At 40.5% G+C, this 15,408-nt stretch overlaps 2 protein-coding genes across 5 annotated transcripts in view; both read right to left on the bottom strand.

Annotated features, from left to right (window-relative positions):
- The window catches only part of MID1 (midline 1), a 264,924-nt gene that overhangs the window by 220,122 nt on the left and 29,394 nt on the right, over positions 1-15,408 (bottom strand). The window lies entirely within an intron of this gene.
- The window catches only part of LOC148113502 (uncharacterized), a 30,265-nt gene continuing 18,958 nt past the window's right edge, over positions 4,102-15,408 (bottom strand). The window contains exon 5 of the mRNA XM_087871443.1: positions 4,102-4,658. The gene's annotated coding sequence lies outside the window, so the exon portion shown is untranslated. The remainder of the gene's footprint in view (positions 4,659-15,408) is intronic.

Below are 15,408 nucleotides of genomic sequence, written 5' to 3'. Positions count from 1 at the left end.
TACACACCTAAACAGTGTGTAGAAGAATGCCAAATTCTTCGGTCTCGCTGCAGGGAGGCGGGACCGACCAGGTGGTTCCGCCCCAGGCGCCTGATGGATCCTGATAGGTTCCAGATGGAGCTTGGGCCATTTCCTGAGACTCTGGCTCATGACTCAGCTGAAGACCTGGTGACCGCCTGGGATAGTGAGGCCGCCGGGGCTTTGGACCGCGTTGTGCCTTTGCAGCCTCTGACCCGGCACTGAACTCACCTAGCTCCTTGGTTATCCGAAGAGCTGAGGGAGATGAAGCGCCAGAAAAGACGCCTGGAGAGTAGTTGGAGGACCAGCCGCTCCGAATCCGACTGAACACTGGTGAGGTCTCATATTAAGACCTACCTAGTGGCAATAAGAGCGGTGAAATCTAGCTATTTTGCCGCTCATATTGCATCATCAGATAATCGCCCAGCCGCCCTGTTTAGGGTGACCCGCTCCCTCCTCCATCTGGAAGCGCGGGATGATCCCTTGCAGGGTCGAGCTGAGGATTTTGTGCAATGTCTGTATGACAAAATCACTCAGATTCAGGAAGGCCTGGCCTCTGACTGGATAAGTCTGGACAGGATGACTGAGGCAGGTCTTGAGAGTGTTATCTGGGAGGAGTTTGATCCTGTGGCTCCCGAGGACATGGACAGGATCCTGGGACGGCTGAACGCGACCACATGTTTATTGGACCCGTGCCCCTCCTGGTTGGTACTGGCTTCCCGGGAGGTTACACGAGGCTGGCTCCAGAGGATTGTTAATGCTTCTTTGAGTGAGGGGGTCCTGCCGGCCACTTTGAAAGAAGCGGTGGTGAGGCCCCTCCTCAAGAAGCCCTCCCTGGATCCGGCTATTTTGGCTAACTATCGTCCAGTCTCCAACCTTTGCTTTGTTGCAAAGGTTGTTGAGAGTGTGGTGGCGCGGCAGCTTCCCCAGTACCTGGATGAAGCTGTCTATGTAGGCCCGCTCCAGTCCGGCTTCCGGCCTGGGCACAGCACGGAAACGGCATTGGTCGCGTTGGTGGATGATCTCTGGAGGGCTCAGGATAGGGGTTGTTCCTCTATCCTGGTCCTGTTAGATCTCTCAGTGGCTTTTGATACCATCGACCATGGTATCATGTTGCACCGGTTGAAGGGGTTGGGGATGGGGGGCACCGTTTTGCGGTGGTTCTCCTCCTACCTCTCTGACCGGTCGTAATCCGTGTTGACAGAGGGGCAGCGGTCGACCCCGAGGCGCCTTGTTTGTGGGGTGCCACAAGGGTCGGTCCTCTCACCCCTTCTGTTCAACATTTATGTAAAGCGGCTGGGTGAGATCATCCATGGCTTTGGGGTGGAGTTCCATCAGTACGCTGACGACACCCAGCTGTACATCTCCACCCCAGGCCACCCCAATGATGCCCTTGAAGTGACGTCCCAGTGCCTGGAGGCCGTGCGGGCCTGGATGGGGAGAAACAGGCTCTGACTCAACCCTTCCAAGACCGAGTGGCTGTGGCTTCCGGCGTCCCGATATAGCCAGCTGGTGCCATCGCTGGCTATTGGGGGCGAATCACTGGCCCCCATGGAGAGGGTTCGCAACTTAGGCGTCCTCCTGGACGCACGGCTGTCTTTAGAAGAGCATATGACGGCCGTGGCCAGGGAGGCTTTTTATCAGGTTCGCCTGATACGTCAGTTGCGTCCCTTTCTGGATCGGGACTCCCTACGCACAGTCACTCAAGCACTCGTCACTTCCCGCCTGGACTACTGCAATGCTTTCTACATGGGGCTCCCCTGGGGGTGCACCCGGAGGCTGCAGTTGGTCCAGAATGAGGCCGCGCGGGGGATTATGGGAGCGACAGGGCGCTCACATATAACACCTCTCCTGCGCGAGCTGCACTGGCTTCCTGTGGTCTTCCGGGTGCGCTTCAAGGTGTTGGTGACCACCTTTAAAGCGCTCCATGGCTTAGGGCCGGGGTATCTGCAAGACCGCCTTCTGCCGCCAATAGCCTCCCACCGACCAGTTCGCTCGCACAGAGAGGGCCTCCTCAGGGTGCCGTCGGCCAGACAGTGCCGGCTGGCGACCCCCAGGGGGAGAGCCTTCTCTGTGGCAGCACCTGCCCTCTGGAATGACCTGCCCCCTGAGATACGCACGATATCAGACCTCCAGACTTTTTGTCAGGCCCTGAAAATACACTTATTCCATCTAGCTGGGCTGGCTTAATCCCATCCTCTCAGTTTTTAATTTGAATTTGGTTTTAATTGGTTTGTTTTAAACTTGGGCCAAAATTATTTAATTGTTTTTTTCAATGTTTTTTAAATTTTATATGCTATGTTTTATCTTGGCTGTACACCGCCCTGAGTCCCGCAGGAGAAGGGCGGTATAAAAATAAAATAAAAAAATAAAAATAAAAATAAAAATAAAAATAAAATAAAATAATAAAATAAAAATAAAATAAAATAATAAAATAAAATAAAATAAAATAAAATTATAAAATAAAATAATAAAATAAAATAAATAAATAAATGGATCTAGGCAGTCCCTAATTATATTCCCAGTCAATCTAATAGATACTCTTCCCTATGACATACTGAACTAACCCCAAAGTACCTAATCACTGGAGGGCCTTTATTCTGGCATGATGTCATGTCCTCCCCTCAATGTCCTCAACTAGCAACACAGAAAAAATCCCTACTTGGAGACCCTATGCCACTATGACTCTGGAACTTTTCTGTCATTTTTTTCTAATAACTAAAGTTACCTTTACAGCTTGTTTCAATAATTTAAGATAAAATTTCAATAATTTTCTCTAATCTAAAAGACAGACTGAATTCATTTACTAAACTTCTACATTCTTTCAAGGAAGGCAAGTCCTATATTATTTCCTATTCATAGTTCTAGAAGGATTCTCCACTGTTGAACTTTTCTTTACAGAGGCAATAGATGGAGAAACTAAACACTTCAGCAATACAAAAGAATAGCATCTATGCAAGCTGATCTAGAACAGATCAAAGATGAATGTATGCATGGATATATGGATGGATGGAGACACAGATTACAATAGATACGATAAGAGACTCACACACACACACGCTTACCTAATTATGTGGCAATGTGGCTTCACTCTTGCTGTACAGGTTTATTGTGCATATTGTCTAAAAGGGCTTATGATATGCATTCTTTTACACCTTCATTACATAGCAGAATTTCCCAGATTTTCAGACCTGAGAAATTTCTAAGCTATACAGTATATAATGTAAATGCTTTGAAAGAGTGGTTTTATAAAATGTAATTCTGCTTTTGAAGCACCTCTATTGCTATCATAAAGCCAGATGCAACTTCCTCCCAGGCTTACGTGAAGGCATAGAAATAACATGGGTAGTTTAATGACTTGAAGAGAGGTACTTCAGAGATGCTCTTACATCTTATAAAGCATATTGTTCAAACGTTTACACAGCCCTATAAAAGAACCTTTGTAAGCCGAAAACAAATCGTATTATGGTTAACAGTTACTTCTCAAAAAAAAATTTTTTAAAAATCAGTGTAGACAGAGATTTTTGCATTGAATAAATATCATCTACCTTAACTTAAAAGAGTTTCCCCCCTCAGGCTGTAGATATACATAGAGATCAAGGGATCCATTAGATTCCATTTATTTCTTTATCTTGCCTTATTTTTCTGTTTAAAATTTCTAGCGTCAAGATAAATAACAATGGAGATAATGGACACTAGAAATTTTATACAGAAAAATAAGGCAAGATAAAGAAATAAAAGGAACGAAAATTAAAAGAGAAGAATACAAGCTTCAAGCATTTGCGGATGATTTAGTATTTATTATGAAGGAACCTATAGAAACAGGCCCAAAGCTAATAAAGCAAATAAAGGAATATGGATCCATTACAGAAATATGCTTAGAACTACTGCAAGTCAGTAATTTGTACTGTTAGGGTATAGAGAGATCTTGGGAAATGCAAATTGAAACTCCCAATTAGCCATGAAAGTCTAACTAAATGACTTTGGCCTGATCATTATATCTTAGATCACATTAATATGCAAGGTGGCTGTTGTAAGTAGGAGATGAGAGAAGGAATGACTAAAAAATTAAACAGAATTATATAAATCTAAAAATTATCCTGTTTATTTGAAATTTCTTATTTATGGAACATCAAACTATTGGACAATCAATATGGAATTTTCTTCCTGATTGCTTTGAAGTTTTGCTTCTGCACTTCATGCATTTTCCTGTGTTCCACTACTTCAGAGGTGGAGAATTATGGCCTCTTTATGACTTGTGGACTTCAACTCCCAGAATTCCTGAGCTAGCAGAGGTGCACTACATGAAGGCAAGCTAATGACAATACAATGGTTCAAAACCAGCATGTGTCAAAAGCCAAAAATAATTATAATTAGATTTGTCACCTTAATTAGATGAAAGCCAAACAGTCCAGAGAGCCTGGTTAAATGGCCAATGCTAACACACCAATGATTGAAAGAGGTTGGAAAATATTTGGACTCTCACCAGAGCAAATTCTATTCCTCAGTTCTGCTACCTAATGGAATGGTTATTGTTAGATGACACACAACATATAATTTGGGTCTCAGAGTTTTGGTTTCAAAGAAAAGCATCTCGGATACCACGACATCAGCTGACATATATATCCCATTGAAGATTTCTGGAAAAATAAGGTACATGGTTTTAATTAGTTTGCTTTCTTTTATTCCTTTAATATTGTTTTGTTATGAATTATAGATATGGTTCTGATCTAAAAAATATGGCAACATTTGGTAAGATGTCATCTCCCAAACAAACTTTGTTTGGACTTCAGCTTTCACAAACACTAAAAAAAATTGTCTCTAGGCAAAATGTTGAGGCATATGGAACTACAATTGCTTTTTATTGAAATTTAAGAAGCATGATTTGATTAACTTTCATAAAATAATTTAGAGTGCAAGTTGTAGATATACTATTGCAGAAAGTCATGTACTAATCTAATTGCTCAAGTCAACAGAGATCTAAAAGGATAACTGGCGATTATAGGTGAGCATTACCAACAATTACAACAAAGCAACATTTACATATTGTACTATTCTAAGGTGACCAGATTTTAACATTGGTAAAGCGGGACATCCACCATTTTGTGGGCATGGCTTAGAGGTCATGTGACTGGGTGGGCGTGGCTAGCTGGTCATGTGACCGGGTGGCCATGGCTATGTGTATAGAAAAAAGTCATTTCTGACAGGTCCTCGCACTTTTGACTGGTCCTCACACTTATGACCATCCTCACATTTATGCCCGTGCAGCATTCTTAACAACCATGTCACTCATTTCACAACTGCTTCTCTTCACCATGGTGATAAGATAGGGCAAAAAACGTAAAATGTGAGGACAGTCGTAAGTTTGAAGACTGGTCAAAAGTCCGAGGACCAGTCAAAAATAACTTTTTCAGCCCTCTGAGTAGTCCATATGTACAAAAGGACTAACCAGAGGGCTGAAAAAAGTCATTTTTGACAGGTCCTCGCACTTTTGACTGGTTCTCATACTTATGACCATCCTCACATTTATGCCTGTGCAGCATTCTTAACAACCATGTCATTCATTTCACAACTGCTTCTCTTCACCATGATGACAAGATAGGGCAAAAATATAAAATGTGAGGACAGTCATAAGTTCGAGGACTGGTCAAAAGTGTGAGGACCAGACCAGTCAAAAATAACTTTTTCAGCCCTCTGAGTAGTGACCAGGTGGGCGTGGCTATGTGCATAGGGACTACTCAGAGGGCTGAAAAAAGTCATTTCTGACTGGGCCTCGCACTTTTGACCATCCTCACATTTATGCCCGTGCAGCTTTCTTAACAACCATGTCACTCATTTCACAACTGCTTCTCTTCACCATGGTGACAAGATAGGGCAAAAACGTAAAATGTGAGGACAGTCGTAAGTTCGAGGACTGGTCAAAAGTGCGAGGACCAGTCAGAAATAGCTTTTTCAGCCCTCTGAGTAGTCCATATGCACAAAAGGATACAGCAATAGAGAGGGATGAAGGAAGGGAAGGGAAATTAGAGTAGGAGTGAGGGTAAGAGAGGGAGGAAGAGAGGAGGAGAAGGAGAAAGGAAGAGGAAGTAGGGAGGAGAAGAAGAGGGGGGAAAGAGAAAGTAAGAAGGAAAGAAAAGAGAGAGGTGGTAGGTTTGAGGAGAAAGATTGCTGTACAAAAAAAAAGATAAAAGGGAAGAAAGCCAACCCCAAACAAATATAAAGATATTAAGATAAAGAATGAATTGTTAAACAAATATGAATAAATAGCAATAATTAGAAACACACATACAAACATACAATGTATTTTCTTTGAACAGAATATTTGGCTGGTTCACAAATTTAAACAGTGTTTAGTCCAGTGATGGCTAACCTTTTTGCCATCGCGTGCCAGGAGAGGGGGGGCGGGGGAGGGTCGCGTGCGCACGTGCCCACGCGCATGTGTGCGCAACCCCCTCCCCCCTGGCACATGATGGCCTGGTAGGCCCGTTTTTCTTTCTTACCTGGTTCCAGATCCTTTCTGTGTATCTGGGAACAGCGAAAACAGCCTTTCCCACTCCCTTGGAGGCCCTACGGAGGCTGAAAAGGCCCATTTTCCAACTCCCGGTGGGACAGGAAGTGACATTTTTTGCTGTCCCCAGCCTCCAGAACCTCTCTAGGAGTCTGTAGGAGCCTCTCTAGGAGTCTGTAGGAGCCTCTCTAGGCAAGATAAGATAGATAAGCAAACTATATCCAACCTCCTTTGAATTTCATTGAGTTTTACCTAACGAGGCAGGTGTTAATCGTTGGTTGAGAAGATTCTTGTGCATAGCATGATTAGCAATAAATCAGTTTAACTAGACCTTCACATGGGAAACTGATGTTTCAGATGCCTGACACTTTGGTAATCCTTGAAGTAAGATGCATGCCAATGATGCTTAATTTGTATATAGTATGCAGAATTAATTTGTTTTTGGATCAAGGGGCAAAATGTATCAGACAGTCTTCTAGAGACTAAATTTTTTTACTCTTATTTTTAACATCTATATGGAACCATTGGGTGAGGCTGCCACTGGTTTGGGACTCAGTCACATCTGTATGCTGATGACACTCAGCTTTAGATCTCAATCCTGGATTGTACAGGTGAAGTTGTTGATGTATTGACCCAGGTTCTGGTGGCTATTTGGGTCTGAGTGAGGAAGAACAAATTTTGGCTCAGTCCTGAGGGGGCTGCCCCCTCCCTCCTCTATAGATGATCTCTTTTTTGTTGGTCTTGATAGAATAGCACCTACTCATTTGAGGTTCGTGTACAAAGTAAGGCTTCTGCTGGACTTAAAGAGGAGGTAGCAGCTATGGCCAGAAAGGCCTTTGCACAGGTTCTGCTGTACACCAGTTGCATCCTTTCCTCAAACAGGAGGCCCTTCAAATGGTCAGCCAGACTCTGGTTACCTCACAATCAGACAGTGGCAATACACTCTGTATTGTGCACCCTTGAAAACTACTGGAAGCCACAGTTTCAATTATTCTGCCATGCCAAATTGGGCGTCCCAGGCCTTCTAATCTTTGGAACAAGGAAGCATACCTTCTTTGTCACTTGAACCACCCACTGAAGCAGCATCACCCGAGACCTATGGACAGCTTCCACTCTGCTGAGATTCTGAAAAATCCTTATGAGCTAAGATTAATGTATTTGTTGGATTATTGTTGTGTTTTATTGTTTTTGTTATGACTTATTTTTAGACCAGGCTGTTTTGTTTTGTGTTTTTTAACTGTTTTAACTGCTTATTTAAATTTTGTAATCTCTTGTAGAGTCTACCAAAGTGGATGACGATAATAAATGTAAAAAAATCCAGGGTTTAGAATTCAAACAGGCAAGTATCTGCTACACCAGCAGTCCCCAACCTTTCTGGCTTTTGTCACTTGCATGCAGGCGGAAGCACACATTGCTCTCATGAGGGGAGCTGCACACTTGAGTACAAATGCCTGCCCCTTGTGTGAGGGGAGTTGCGAGAACAAACACCTGCTGCTTGTGTGAGAGGAGCTGCATGTACATGTGCACTCGCCCAATGCTTTCCATGGTCCAGTTCCAAACTGGCAGTGGCCCAGTAGTGGGCCGCGGCCCGGGAGTAGGGGACCCCTATGGTACACAACAACCTAGACTTAAGAGTTATTGATAAGATAGCTACTTTGACCTAGTAGTTAAGGCACCAGCCTAGAAACCAGCAGCCTCGGAGTTGTACTCCAGCTTTAACCTTGAAAGGCAGTAGTATTCTATATCTTAGGCCAGTCACTTTCTCTCAGCCCAATTCATGTCTTGGGGTTGTTGTTGTGAGTAAAATAGGAGGAGGAAGGAGTATTAGATATGTTTGCCATCTTGAATTGTTTATAAAAATGAGAGAGAGAGAGAGAGAGAGAGAGAGAGGGAGGGAGGGAGGGAGAGAGAGAGAGAGAGAGAGAGAGAGAGAGAGAGAGAGAGAGAGAGAGAGAGAGAGAGAGAGAGAGAGAGAGAGAGAGAGAGAGAGAGAGAGAGAGAGAGAGAGAGAGAGAGAGAGCTTATACTTTATCTTCCCCAAAAGCATAAAAATCCTGCCTGTTTTCTATATTGCATTCCTGTACACATTGCACTCCCAGGAAAAACAATGTAAGTCCAGTAGCCATGGCCAATTTTCCACATGAATTATCATGAGATGATTTGCAAAGTTAAAAAAAGTTTCATGAAGCTATACAGTTGGGTATCAACTGCCATAATAAAATAACTTCACATTTTATTTTATAGTTGCTGATAAATGAAAACTGCATGGGGTTTTATAACCTCTTTATTCAGCCAAATAAAATATTGGGTGTCCTCTGGGCAACAGTGATGTGACCAGCTAATTTTTTTCAACCCAGAAACACCTCTGATGCTTCTGATTCGAACAGGACAGGAGGTAAATAAAATAATCCCCTTACTTACAAAAGTTGACTATAAGTCTGTAAATTTGTTGCATTCCATTGGAATTTTATATGTTTCAACATCCCTGATTTTGCTTGAAAAACAAAGGTGTTGTTTTCAAACTACCTATAATAACCTTACCTATACATTTGCATGAATCTTTTAAGCTTCACTCATTAATCATAATTTAGGGAGGGATAAATCAGTCCTATCACTCACATTCATGAAGAACTCTGTTTTTATTTTTTTTAAAGTGAATTTATATTAAACATAAATTCACAAAATATATGACAATGTGTCCGAAATTTGTTTATTATATTCATACCCCACCTTTTCTTTACAGCCAAAAATCATTTATAGAGATTACGTTCCATTTATCAAATCAACAATCCTGTGAGAAACTGAAATTGAGTAGTGCCTTAGTAACCATAGATCAGATGAATCTTATTTTAGTTAAGTAATCACTTCTTCACAGTACCAATCAGATGCTTCGAGGATGCTCACAGGTGGAAAATAGATACATATGCCCTTTTCACTATTATTTCCCTACAACTATGGATTGAAAGCATGCCACTCCCAATCATAGTTACATTAAGTCTTCAACTTATAAAGACATATGTTCTTCTTGAATCTATCCAGTATTTTTTTAAAGCCAAGCAAATGAATGCCATCACCATGTCCTGTGATAATGAATTGCATAGGTTAAATTATATTTTCTGCAAAGTGTTTTGTCTATTCTAAATCTCCATTCCCTCAGTGCCATTAGGTGATCCCTGACCCCTGTGCTTTGCAAGACAAAAAATATTCCCCCTGCCCACTACATCCATGGCTCATATGATTTTATCCACCTCAATCATTCCTTTTCTCAAGCTAAAAAAAATAAGCAATGCTTTCTAGCCCTTTCCTGTGGAGATTCCGTTCAAGTTCTTAATATGTTTCATTTGGTTGCCATCTTCTGCATTTTCCAGTTTGTTTTATCATTTACAAATGTGGTGATCAGAACAGCACTATTCCTTATGCATGCCTATTTCTAGTCTCTTTGCTTATGATGCCTAGCATGAAATTTTCTTTTTTTTCCCCAGCTGATGATATGAAATACCAACTATCCACTGCGACACCTATGGAGATTCTCAATCATCTCAGGGGAATCAAACTGGCGACCCATGGCCCGGATGGGTCATGCACAGACCCCACCCACCCCAGCTCCACAAAGAGAAAAACGTCACAAAATATCACATAACTGCAATGTGATGCCACAAGTTTGACACCCATGATCCAGATCATGATCCAGATCTTTCAAAAAGCAACTGGACTTTCTTGGTTTTTCCTTGAAAACTGAACTGAAACTGAACTGAAGAAGTTTCTTTGATGAGAAGCGAAACATTTTCATGGAAAAACCAAAAAAGTCCTGTTGTCTTTTGAAAAGCATCTTTGAGTGCTTTTCCCAAATTATTTTACTTGGTTAATGAGCCACTCAGTTACATGAATATAATATATGCATCATTATACACTTTGGTAAACTGAACTTTACTAGACAGGTAGTTCACCATCCATTTTAAAGAGATCCTTTTGGAGTTCCTCATAATCACTTTAAGTTTCTATCACTCAGAATAGTTTAGTATCATGTATAAACCTGGCCAGCAAACTGATTACCCCAAATAAATCAGTTACAGCATCAGTCCAATGCAGATTTTTGAGGCACTCCATGGTTTACTTTCCTCCTCTGAAAACAATTCCTTATTTATTTCTACCCTTTGTTCTGTTTTCTAAACAATGCTGGTTTGACTTCCGGTTTGCTAGCCTTCGGCGGCGGCGGTGCCTTTTGAAGCTCTGCCAGCCCCGCCGCCTGTAGAGCCGCTTCGCGATCGAGAAGCAGCTCGAAAACTTCAAAATCCTGAGGATTGTTGGAGGAGAGATAGCAGGGCACAGGTCGAGCCCCTGTAACCCCCCAGGGAATCGTTTCAGGGGAGGAAACAGGCGCGGCTCCCTTCCAACCTGCTGAGACTCCGGGCGGCGTGGGACGATTCTGCTTCTGCAGAACAAGCCGGCTGCAGTAAACATTTAAAGCGAAAGGAACCAATTTTAACAAGCAGCGGATATACACTTGAACCCTGAAACTTGGAATTGCAAGTATTAGCGCTTTGTTGACTTTTCAATTTAAGAAAAAATGCGAATGAGTGAAAGTGATTTGAAAAAATATGGCGCCCAGCATTAGAGTTAACGAGCCAGTAAGTGTGGATTGGTGAAGTTATCTTGCTTTGTTACAAAGTTACTAAGTTGCTACAAAGTTGCTTCGCTTGTAACAAGAGAATAACAGAGAAATTTCTCCCTTTTTAATACTGGACTTTGCTTTACTTTGGTTTTTATTTGATTAAATCTGGGGGACTTTTTCAGAAGTCTTTGTGGAGGTGGGAGAGGAAGAAGAACTTCCCTTTTTAGTAAAACCAGCCTACGTGGCAGGATGGCCTCAAAGAAGCAGGAAGCGAAGGCAACAGGAGGTGGATCTCCCACACATAAAGCACAGCCTCCCCCAGCACAACAGATACAGACTCAGAAAAAAGATTTTGATGTGGGAGATTTAAAAGAATTTATTTCTAAAACTTTGGATGATAAATTTCAAAAATCTCAACAGGAGATAGATGATAAACTTCAAAAATCACATCAGGAATTTATGCAGGAAATTAATGAAGTTAAAGATATGGTGAAACAGAACCAAAACAAGGTGACCAAAAAAATATCAGAAGTGGCATCTGGCCTGGCAGAATTTATTGGGAAAGTTGATTTTAAAGTTGAAGAACTTAAATCAGAAGTTAATGTTAAGATGAAAGACAATGATTATAAAATTGCTGATGTTGACAATAAAATGCAAAGAGTTGAAAATGAGATTGTCATGGTACAATTCAGGGCAATGGAGTTTGCCATACGGCTTCAAGGAATTCGAGAGGAGGAAAGACAGGATTTGAGACAAGTTTGTTCTGAGGCCCTGGCCAAGATTCTACAAGTTAATCCTGATGTGGTTTTTCATAAAATAGACAAAATTTACTGAGTGAATTCCTGGGTGGCCAGACAAAGACAATTGCCTAGAGATGTGGTCATATATTTTACAGATAGAGAAATAAGAAACGATATCCTGCAAAAATCCTTTTACACTTCTGTGCAAGTGGGGGGCTCACGAATTGGAATTTATAAAGAATTACCTCCTAAAATGCTGAAAGCTAGAAAAGAATTTGGCTTTCTTGTTAAGGAATTGCAAAATTTACAGATACCATTTCGGTGGGACGCCCCAGTTGGTATAATTTTCAGATATAAGGGAGAAAGATATCGTTTGAATACCTTGGAGAAGGCACAGCACTTTTACACTACTATTCTTAAGGAAAGAACACCATCTCTACGTACATCTACAGTTTTGGAGATTAAGGAGAGTGAAGAGAAGCAACCTCAACGAGAACCGCAAGAACAGTCTAAGCAGGAATTAGAGGAAATGCAAGGCGCAGAAGGAGGTTTTCTGGATGAGCCTTTGCTGGAATCTTCCCCAATCTTGGACCCGGTTCGGATGATTGAAGTTAAGGATCAACGTATAACTCGAGCTCAATCTAAGTTACTTAAACAAAAGCAACAACAACAACAGGAAAGACAAGACAAGGAGGCAGTTAAGAGTACTGCACAAGAGACTGGAGCCATGGGGGGAGCGAGATCGAAGCTTTCGGATGACCTTCGATTATTCTGCTCTTTGTTCCAGAAAGATGAAGATGATGTTTAAGTGTCTATCTTGGAATGTTAACGGGTTGAATTCAGCACAGAAAAGGAAGAAATTATTTACATATTTGAAACAATTTAATAATGATATAATTTGTTTACAAGAAACGCATATCACAACTCAAGATCAAAAATATTTGACAAACTCCAAACTAGGAACACATTTTATATCTTCAACTTCGCAAAAAAAGAATGGTGTGGTTATTTATGTAAATAAAAAGCTAACAGCTAAAGTTATAGAAGCAGATGAAGAGGGTAGGTTTGTAGCAATTGAATTGCTTACAGTAAATGGCCAAATTCTTCTGATTGGAATTTATGCTCCCAATCAACAACAGGACCATTTCTATAAGATGTTACATACCAAAATACTGCAATGGGACTACAGATCTATTTTAATTATGGGAGACTGGAATGGAGTAATTGATTCTAAATTAGATAAAAAGAGTTTGGCAAAGTCTAGGATCAGATTACCACAGACCTTTTTTGACATGAAAGAAGATATGGAACTAAAAGATGTTTGGAGAATACATAATCCAAAAGAATTGGACTACACTTTTTTTTCTGACAGACACAGATCCTTCTCTAGGATTGATTTCATTTTGTTGTCAGATGACTTACTTGTCAAGACAAAAAGAACAAAGATTTTTCCAAGAACTTTGACTGACCATAGCCCAGTATGGATAGAAATTGAGATGGATAAGGTTGAGAGGCATTCTTGGAGATTAAATGAGAATTTGTTTAGATACGAAAAAAATATAACAGAACTTAAAAAGCACTTGAAAGAATTTTTTGAAATAAATTTGAATAAAGGTACCCCAATTGAAATTGTGTGGGATGCAAGTAAAGCTTATATGAGAGGGGTACTTATCTATATGAACTCTAAACATAGACTGTTTCGACAAAAGAAAAGATCTGAATTGGAAATAGAAATAAAGAATAAGGAACAGTTACTTATTAAAAATCCAACAGATGAAAAAATATGTAGTGCTATAAAACTGTTGAAAGACCAATTTCAAATGCTTATGGCGGAACAAGTTGCAACAAACTTACAATATGCGAAGCATAATACATTTTGTAATGCCAATAAACCGGGCAGATGGTTGGCTTACACATTGAGGAAAAAACAAAGTATACGGACTACTGATAGTATTGATATTGGAGAGAAAGAAATTTTTCAACAAAAATTAATTAAAGAAGCTTTTGTGGACTATTATACCAAACTATATGCCAAAGAGGAGGTGCAGAATGGACTTATAGAAAAATATTTAAACGATAAAAGAGTTACAAAAATTACTGATCAACAAAAGGAAAGAATGAATTATCCTATAACAGAGGAGGAGATAATAGTAGCAATTAAACAGTTAAAAACAGCCAAAGCTCCTGGCACGGATGGTTTGACCACAGTGTATTACAAAACTTTGCAAGCTGAAATGGTGGGACAACTCAGAGATCTATTTTGCAATATTCAACAAGGGGGTAAAATACCCCCATCATGGACAACTGCTTATATATCTTTGATACCAAAAGAACAAGTCGGTCCTAAAAAACCAGAGAACTATAGACCAATATCTCTTTTGAATACAGATTATAAAATCTATGCAAAAGTATTAGCCAACAGGTTGATGCCAGTAATCCAAAAGGTGATTCATGATGATCAAGCGGGATTTATCGAGGGCAGACACATGAAGGATAATGTAAGGCAAGTAATAGATTTATTGGAATATCTTGAGAAGAATAAACAGATTCCTGCAGTGCTGGTCTTTTTGGATGCAGAGAAGGCCTTTGATAGAGTGGATTGGAATTTTCTACTAAAGACTTTAAAAAAGATGGATTTTGGGGATCAATTTATACAGGCGATTTCAGCAATTTACCAAGATTTACGCGCAACTCCTCTGGCACAGATCATTATTAATGGAAGTTTGACAACAGAGTTTAAAATTGAAAAAGGAACAAGACAGGGATGTCCATTGTCCCCACTTTTATTTATTCTAACATTAGAAGTCTTGTTAAATACAATACGGGACTCTAATATCTTGAAAGGCATAATGATTAGGCAAGAGGATTATAGAATAAAGGCATTTGCAGATGATCTGGTTGTTACCCTATCACAACCAATGGAATCAATAATCTTGATGAAGGACATTATTCAAGACTATGGTAAAGTTTCAGGTTTTAGACTGAATCCAAAAAAGACTAAAATGATAGCTAAAAACATGACACAAGATCGTAAACATGAGCTAGAAAGGAGGGCAGGTTTTGAGACTGTACCTAAGGTAAAATATCTAGGAGTCCAGGTTGCAGAATCAAACATGAAATTGTTTCAAAATAATTATGAGGTGTTGTGGCGAGAGGTGCAGAAAGATATGGAGACTTGGAAAAAACTGCAGCTGTCTCTACTTGGAAGAATAGCAGCAGTTAAGATGAACATTTTGCCAAGATTTCTTTTTTTGTTTCAAATGATTCCGGTGCTTAAAAGTGATAAACAATTGAAAGTCTGGCAAACTGGAGTGAATAAGTTTGTCTGGAACGACAAAAAGCCGAGAGTGAAATTGAAAATTATGCAAGATGTTCCAGAAAGAGGAGGTCTTAAACTTCCAAACCTACAGTTATATTATGATGCAGCAGCTTTAACTTTAACAAGTGATTGGTTTGGAAGGAAAAAGACTGGAATATTGAATGCAGAGAGTTTTGATCTTGAATTTGGATGGCATGCTTACTTATTTTAT

Source organism: Pantherophis guttatus, chromosome 5, assembly GCF_059756535.1.
Source record: "Pantherophis guttatus breed Tessera chromosome 5, ASM5975653v1, whole genome shotgun sequence".
Classification (NCBI taxonomy): Eukaryota; Metazoa; Chordata; class Lepidosauria; order Squamata; family Colubridae; genus Pantherophis; species Pantherophis guttatus.
The sequence above is the reverse complement of the archived record's forward strand: the minus strand, read 5'-3'. Positions and strand labels throughout refer to the sequence as shown.